Source organism: Lontra canadensis, unplaced genomic scaffold, assembly GCF_010015895.1.
Source record: "Lontra canadensis isolate GAN:19392208 unplaced genomic scaffold, GSC_riverotter_1.0 scaffold92, whole genome shotgun sequence".
Taxonomy (NCBI): domain Eukaryota; kingdom Metazoa; phylum Chordata; class Mammalia; order Carnivora; family Mustelidae; genus Lontra; species Lontra canadensis.
Genome location: NW_022631086.1, coordinates 29034 through 35665, shown reverse-complemented (window position 1 = coordinate 35665; position 6632 = coordinate 29034). Strand labels below are relative to the sequence as shown.

The 6632-nt window shown below is 53.2% G+C and overlaps 1 pseudogene; it reads left to right on the top strand.

The window, feature by feature from the left end:
- The first annotated feature begins 955 nt into the window (after positions 1 to 955).
- Positions 956 to 6380, top strand: LOC116854488 (annotated as a pseudogene).
- The last annotated feature ends 252 nt before the right edge of the window (positions 6381 to 6632 follow it).

Below are 6632 nucleotides of genomic sequence, written 5' to 3'. Positions count from 1 at the left end.
GATCAAAGGTTAAGGGCAATGATTATGAGGAAGAATTGAATAATGTTTAACTTAGCAGAAGAAAACTCCATACAGTAAAAGGAATGCAGACAGGGAGAGGGAATTTTTTTTTAAGCATAATAAATGAAAAGGATGATGGCTGAGATAATCCCTACTATGCTAGTAATCACAATAAAGGTAAGCTGCTAAACTCTCTAATTAAAACCTGAAATTCTTAGGTTAGATTTAAAAATTATCCAGTGCACACACTGTTTTCAAAAGACACCCTGAAAATGGGGGGAAAAGCCCAGAAAGATGACAAATAAAAGGCCTAACGATCAGGGTACAGGAACTGTTTATTGCAGAAACAACGTTTAAAGTTGAGCGGCTTCAAACTAACGTCACTAAAAATGACTCAGATGTAAATTTTATGTGGTTTGACCATATTTACCATTTTTTAAGATTATTTTTTAAATGCCATTTGTCCTCCTCGGGGCCAAAGGCCCTGTGCGCTCAGCGGGAAGACTCTGCTTATTAAACAGAAGGACAGCCCTGAGAACCTTCTCAGTCTTTCAAAGACTCAAGGACGCCTGATTGGCTCCGTGGAGTGAGCATCTGCCTTTGGCGCGGCCCAGATCCGACATTCCTGGGGTTGAGCCCGCCTGAGACCCTGCCCCCCCTTCGCCCCGCCTCCAGCACCCGGAGCACCTGGAGCACAGGTAAATCAGCCCTGGACTCCCTTCTGAATCCCGCCTGGGAAGCTCGCGGAGCCTCCGAGTGCGGGTGCAGCCACCGACCCGCCTGGGGCTCCGCCTGGGAAGTCCACGAGTCTCCCCTCCGCGGCCGCCAGCCCCATGCTCGCGCGCCCTCTCCTCTCTCTCTCTCTCTCTCTCTCTCTCTCTCTCTCTCAAATATAAAAAGAAGAAAATTGGAAGAATCATTGCTCAGTTTCTCCTGGATGCGTGGACCTGCCGAAATGCAGTCCCACTTGGGTGCAAGAGACACGAACTCCTGCAAAGCCCAGGCCGGGCCACAGGAAGCGCCAGAAGCCGCCCCAGGCTCAGGGTCCCCGCGGAGCTCACGGCCGCCACCAAGTTCACGCGGCGCCTGCGGCTCCTATTTCTGCTGTTTCTTCTGCGCGGGATCAGGGCGGCGCAGGCCGGGCTGGTCGTGGGTGCGACGACCGGCGGAGGAGAGACAGATGAGTCCCGGGGCCCTGGGAGCCTTGTCGCCGGCTAGGTCAGTCCCCACCCCGACCAAGTCCCAGCCGCCGGCTCCTTTCCCGCTCCGCGGAGTCCGCAAGGACTTTGTCGGCCTGTGGGACTAAACAGGGGGGACCTGGGCGACCACGGACTGCCAGGCTCTGGGCGCGCGGAGCCGGGAGGGAGGGGGAGAGGCCGCAGTGGGATGTCTGTTTTCGCCCTGGGCTGTGGGCAGGACTGGGCGATCGCGCAGGGCCTGGACCCAGCACAACCCGGGACTCTGCCCCTGACCCAACTTGTCCACAAGTCACCAACCTCACTGCTGTCCACCATTACACTTCCCAGCGCACTTAAGCAAACGTTCAAGACCTATGCATCTCGGGGCGATCTTTCACCAGTCACATCCCAGCACCACCCAGCTCAGGGTGGGCAGCTCTGACACCCCAGGACCACACCTCCTCCCTCCAGGTTCCTGGACCACACCTGCCTCTTAGGGGCTATGATTTTCCCTGCCTCGACTGTCGTTCCCCCCGTTCATCACAAGGTGGTGTCTCTACCTAACATCCCAACGTTAGGATGCTACGAAGGCATGGAAGAACATTTTCCTCCAGTATCTGTGTCACAGGGTCCTGTGGCCCAAGGAGCAGGTCCAGCCACACATTCATCCAAATATTGTCTCTGGCTGCTCCCCTGCTAAGGACACAGACTTGAGCAATTACAACACAGACCTATGCAGTATTAATATATACAGAGAATCTTTGCACCAGGCCCGCATTTCAATGAAAATAGGTTAGGGCTCACACCCCTGTGTCCTTACAGAGGTTTTAGGGTTGATGCTCAACTCTCATTTCATCCAGGGTAGGGCACTGTTTTAACATTGTGTTTGGAGAAAAGAGTAGACAGTGTGAGAATATTGGACGTGAATGTCCCTGCCACTCAGCCCCCAACCCACAGGTAATTCAACTACAAACAGTTTTCACTCCTGTAACAAATGTGGGGAATGGGAAGGGACCTCTACGCAGGTACCTGAGCCAATGGTGTCACTGTGAACAGGACCTGGGGCAGGTGACTTCTCGTCATCGGCAATACCAGCTGCCCCGCACCATTTCGATGACAGGGGCCCTAGTGTCATCAGGTCAACTCACACAGTAGGTCCATTGACAATGTCTGCACGGTCTCTGCTCCCCAGTGTCTGCCCACCCCTGCGAATGACCACATGGCCCTTTGCGAAAGGCCAGTAGGAAGCAGTGCATGTGCTGTTGACCTGAAGTGTCCTTTCTGATGGACAGCTTGCTTCTGCTTCTACTACAGGGTTCCAGCTCTGAGAATGGTTTCAGGTCTGGAACCCAGTTAAAGGATCCAGACTTTCTGTTGAGTGTTTGCTTTTAGGCTTCTCCTCGTCCATCCTGGGGACAATGTTTTCATTGTTCAAATCCAGCAGCGTCTGGGTTGGCCATCTGGCTATTTTGCCTCTAGGATCACCGTGCTCTGTGAGCCCAAGGGATGGAGAGCTTTCTATGGGGCAGGCCTGGCTGGCATTCCAGCCTTAGCATCATTTTAGTCTTTGCCACGTCCCTGCTTCAGACAGTTGGGCGCCTGCACCTCCAATCTCTTATTTCAGGACTTCACCCAAATACTACTGGGCACCTATTTCTGCAACACCGCCTCCTTCAGCCAAGGTTGGTCATTAGACAGACATCACCAACCTTCTTGACAATTCTGATGCCCTTCTCCCAGTGCAGTCTTTATGACTGTGCTATAAAGAGTTCTCCAGACCTGTCCATGAGCACAGTTGGAGGACATGTGTTTAGTTTTGTGTTTGGCATTTCCTGCTATGTCGTTCTGTCAAAGGCTGAGTGATGCTGAGTATCAGCCTGATAGACACAGGGGACATTTCAATGGCTATGTGGCCTCCTGCCAGGCAGAGACATCCTGATCCTATCCCAACAGGGGAAGAGCAGCAGCCTCTCCTGCTGGGGGTAGGGGCTGTACAAGGATAGTCCTTACCCTGCCAGCACAGCCCTACAGGGATGCCACTGCTGTCACCTGGATGGTAGAGGGACGCCTGCTGCTTTTTCTCTTCCAGCCCCAACCTCCAGCTGTGTTTTCCCTTCACAGCTGCTCTCTCGATTTCCTATAATTTCTCCATCACATCTCAGCCCAGACCTGGACCATCATGTTGTGAGATTCAAGGCCAGGTGAATGGAAACAGGTTTCTTTCCTATGCCTGTGGGAGCAAGGAGGTCAAACCTGTTGGTCCTCTGGGAATGAAGCTGAAGGACACGGCGTTTTGGGGGACACGGAGGGAACCTCTGAAAGACCTGGGGGAAGAGCTCAGAAAGAAACTGCTGGACATCAAAGTGGAGATTTTGATGAAGAGTGGTAAGTCTCAAGGCCCAGAGCAGAATGAGAACACCTTGACAGGGCCGGGGAGCTGTGGTGTTCATGTAAAACTTCGAAGTGGGTCCCACACATGCGGCCCAGCAGCCAGGGCAGACAAGGAGGCAAGAGCAGGACCAGGAAGGCAGAAGGAGAGCTGAGGCGTGCACAGCGGGTGGGGCAAAGGATTGGTCAGGACCAGAGGCTGACCTGTTTCCCCTGGTGGGGGCGGGGGCGGATTCTCTCACCATGCAGGGCAGCCTGATGTGTGAGCGAGGGGCCCACGGACACACCAGAGGATCCTGGCAGTTTGCCTTCAATGAGCAGTTAACCCACCTCTTTGACCCAGAAAACAGGAAGTGGACAGTGGTTCCTCCTGGAGGCCAACAGTTCAAGGGCATGTTGGATAATGATGGAGAGCAGACCAAGCTCCTCATAGGGACCACAAAGGGAGACTGTAAGAGCTGGCTCCAGCATGTATGGGAGCCCTGGGATGAAACGCAAGAGACCACAGGTAACTCAGAAGACTGGATGGAGTGCTGGTTCTCTTGAAATGACCTGGACCTGCCCCAAAGTGTGGGGTGTGTGTGTGTGTGTGTGTGTGTGTGTGTGTGTGTGTGTCTGAGGGAGAGAGAGATATTCATCCATCCATGGCAGATGTTCCTGGCAGAATAATGGCCACAGGAATGTTCTAGCATCCTTCCTTTCCCTTCTCACCTCCTGGAATTATTTTCCTTGCGGCACATACCTTTGTACTCAGGCATTTCTTCGATTTCTTGCTGCCCCAAACAGGGGAACATCAGTCTTTTCAAGAGATGGTGTTCTTACTGACCCTGTTCCTGAGAATCATTGTCTTTTCCATGTCACTTGGTGTATTGCTGGAAATCCTTCAATGCCACCTGGACTGTCTCTTTCACCATCCTTGTCCTGCGTCACCTCCTGTCTGTCACAGCAGATGCGACTGCTTACACTGTAAACCCTGCTTTTCCTTTTGGCTGGAGGAGCCCTAGGGGACAGGGCACATCCCATCTCTCCTTCCCAACATCAGGACTGGTCACAGCAGCTGCCACAAGGACAGTGACAGATACCGTCTGCCTGGGAGGATGCACCTGGGCCAGCAGGAGCTGAGGAAGCCTCCCCCCGTTTGGGGTCCCAACTGGGGCTCTGATTCTTGCAGTTTCATTTCAGCGCCACCAACAACGCAGCCAGATGTGGCCCAGACCAGGAACATCTGGATGGTCATCTTGAGCCCCGATGTCATCATCATCATTGTCATCATAATTTGCATAATCATCAAAAATCGATACTCTGTGTGGAACTTCTTTAGCAGGACAGGTAGTGAGAGCAGTTTGAGAGGGAAGGGAGGGGCAGATGGTCTGGTGTGAGCACAGGGAATGGTGAATCCCAGCCTCACCCCTGCCCACTGCCTGAACCTTCTCACAGGGCAGTGGGACCAGGTGAATGAGATCTCATATCACGTGTTGGCAACAGCTTAGACAAGCTCAGCCCTGAACTCTGATCTGACCTCGCTCACTGTTAAGGCCACTAGAGAAGGGAGTGGCCCACACCACTACTTAAGGCCTGTTGCCTGAAGGGATTGACAGAAGTCAGGCCTGGCTCTGACCCTGTTCTCCATTGCAGAGAGTCAGTTTGGGCCCAGGGTGGGTAGTTTGGGGACAGCGGGGACACACGGCATGGGCCGTACTCTCCTTTGAGTATGACCAGCACGGCGGCTTATTGGGACATCTCAAGGAGAAGGGGACCCCATCTGGGCAGTTACAAGGCCAGAGGCCAGAGTCTAATCGTAGGAAGGGGGAGGGGGAAAGCCTCTGCAGACAATCCCAAAGGACTGGACAGTAGAGCCGTGTTCCCCCAGAACGTGGCTTAGGTCTTCACATGTAAGGCAGCAAGTGCCCAGTAGAGACCATGCATGATGGGACTAGAACAAGGCCAGTTCTCCGTGCAACAGTGGGAATTCCGGCTGAGGCTGGTGCCATCCCTGGCAGCCAGCTTCCTGCAGACCTCAGATCCTGAGCCCCTGAGCAGCCCCTGCTTTGAGCAGAGCTGACCTGGGGGATGGGCTAACTGAGCTCCCCTGTGAGCTCCCAGCTGAGCCAGACCAGGAATGGATGGGATGGGGGAAGGATCATCAGACTAAGAGCTCTGTGTGCTGCTCACCTGGAGAAAGGGAAAAGAAGGACCTTTGCCCACAGTGTTCCCTAAGGTCAGAGGTGTCAAGTGCAGGCCCCTGTATTCTGTCAGATCCCCTAACAGGGCCTTTAGGGCCTGCCATGAGAGGGAGCATCAGAATCTGAGTCACATGAGCACTTTGGTTTTTTACTCTCTTTGGTCCTGATTGCAGACCATTGATAACAGGGCCTGGGGCTAACTCAGTGGTTTGGTTCAGGAGGAAGGAGGTTCATAAATGTGGCTGGACCCAGGCCTGGGGTCATGGTTGGAGGGGAAATGCATGCCCCTGGGCGAGGGCTGGACTCTGGGGTGGGGAGTGCTGGTGAAGGGCAGCCTCAGGACAAGGGACACCCAGGATTTCCTCAGACATGGAGACAAACACCTGTTCTTTTTCTAGGCCACAAAGTCCACCAAGAATCCCCTGAGAGTGGGACCAGCTCAGAGATGCTGCCTTTGGACCAGCTGCCTTTGGATGAGATGCTGTTCGTTTTCAATCCACCAGCACTTTCAAGCTTACAGATCCAGAAAGCTCAGTCCGACCACGTGGTGCAGGACAAGGAACCTCCCATGTCCCTTCTTGCATTTGGTCATTCTCCCGATCAGCACTTTCCCTTGGCACATTCTATGTGATAGTGTTAGGTCCGTTATTAAACGAAACAAGACTGAGACAAAGTGAAAGTTATTTAAAGCTTTATTTCATGCCAAGTATTAGAAATCAGACTGATCGGCTAAGGGAACGAGACTGAAACAAAGTTAAAATTATGCAAAGCTCTATTCTATGCTAAGCATTAGAAGTCAGACTGACCGGCCAGGGACGTCTCCAAAGAGAGCGACCACCCCCAGCTTACAGGCTCAAGAACTGATTGACTGACCGGCCAGGGC